The 1,498-nt window shown below is 60.9% G+C and overlaps 1 pseudogene; it reads left to right on the forward strand.

The window, feature by feature from the left end:
• The first annotated feature begins 219 nt into the window (after nt 1-219).
• On the forward strand, nt 220-1,123 carry LOC139707015 (transcription factor JunD-like; annotated as a pseudogene).
• Nucleotides 1,124-1,498: the final 375 nt, after the last annotated feature.

The raw sequence follows: 1,498 nt of genomic DNA on the forward strand, positions 1-1,498 counted from the left end.
GCTTTAATTTTTTCTCCCTTAAGAATAATGTTTCTGAGGAGCCGCCACAGAAGGCCCAGGCGCAGCGGCCACTGCCTGGGTGGGCACAGGGCTGAATGGGCAGGGGAGGGGAGCGAGCCCCCAGGGAGGCCATGGACAGTCCTCCCAGACCGGGCGCAATGGTGATGCAGAGGCTGGAAACACCCTTCTAAGGTGATGAGGCGCTGAGCAGCCTGGGCAATGGCGTCAGTGGCAGCAGCAGCAACTTTGCTTGTCCCTGGGGCGCCCGAAACAGCGTCGCAGGCAGAGTGGTGAAGAATGACAGCTGACGTGAGCCTGAGCAAACAAGTGGTGGTGGCGCCACCTCTGGCCCCCCTGCGCAGACTGCACCCCCAGCAGTCACCACGACAGCCTGCTCTCCAGCCCGACCTGGGGCTGGTCCAACCACGCTGACCAACCATCCAGACCAACGGGCTGGTCACAACCACGCTGAGGAGCACGCAGTTCTTCTACCCAAGATGGTGGCCAGGGAGAAGCAGGAGTTCACCGAGGACTTTGTCAAGGCCCTGGAGGATTTGAACAAGCAGCACCAGCTTGGCTGGGTGCAGCCCAGCTGCTGCTGCAGCCTCGCAGGAGGACCCTCTGGCACGGCATCGGCGCCACTCTCCCAGCTGGCACCGGTCTTCCTAAACCTGAGCCACTACAAGGATGGCGCTGGGGGTGCTGGGGATGCTGCCACTGTCGCCTTCTCCTCCTAGCCCGTTCCCTTCTCACAGCCGCTGCCACCCAGTGATTTACTGGGGCCGCTGTGCCTAGCTGTGCTCAAGGAAAGCCACAGATGGTGCCCACCTTGCCAAGCTTCGGAGAGAGCCTGCTGTCGCCAATCGACATGGACATGCAGGAGCTCATAAAGGCTGAGCCCAAGCAGCTGCTCAACAATATCGCAGCCTCCAAGTGCCCCAAGGGCAAGCTGGGGCATCTCTCACCTGGAGGAGAACGTGAAGAGCTCAAGAGCCAGAACACGGAACTGGCGTCCTCCAGGAGCCTGCTGCCCAAGCAGGTGGCGCAACTCAAGCAGAAAGTCCTCAGCCATGTCAATAGCAGCCGCCAGCTTCTACCCCAGTACTAGGTGCCCTGGTACTGAGCCCAAGCACAGGGCGCATCCTCGCCCGCCTCCTCTTGAGGGGCGGGCTTGCAGGGGGTGGGGATTGAGCTCCCAGGAGTTGGTATGGTGCTGCCCTGGCGACCCCCTCCAAGAGGGTGCCCAGGACTTGGAGAGGGCGCCTTGGACTTGACAAGCTGGACTCCCTGCTTCTGGGGGGTTGGGGGCGAGCGCATGACACCCCCTTGTACTGCCTCTGTTCCCCGTGCTGCCGCCAGGTGTCACACAAACCCAGGGCCTAGCCGCCCCTTCTACACACTGCTGCAGAAGGGGCTCTGTGCGGCGCAGCCTTCAGCCTGCCTTTTCTTTTACTTTTTTTTTTTTTTTTTTGCCTTTGGAAGAAAGAAGAACAGAGTT

Source organism: Marmota flaviventris, chromosome 9 (assembly GCF_047511675.1).
Source record: "Marmota flaviventris isolate mMarFla1 chromosome 9, mMarFla1.hap1, whole genome shotgun sequence".
Taxonomy (NCBI): domain Eukaryota; kingdom Metazoa; phylum Chordata; class Mammalia; order Rodentia; family Sciuridae; genus Marmota; species Marmota flaviventris.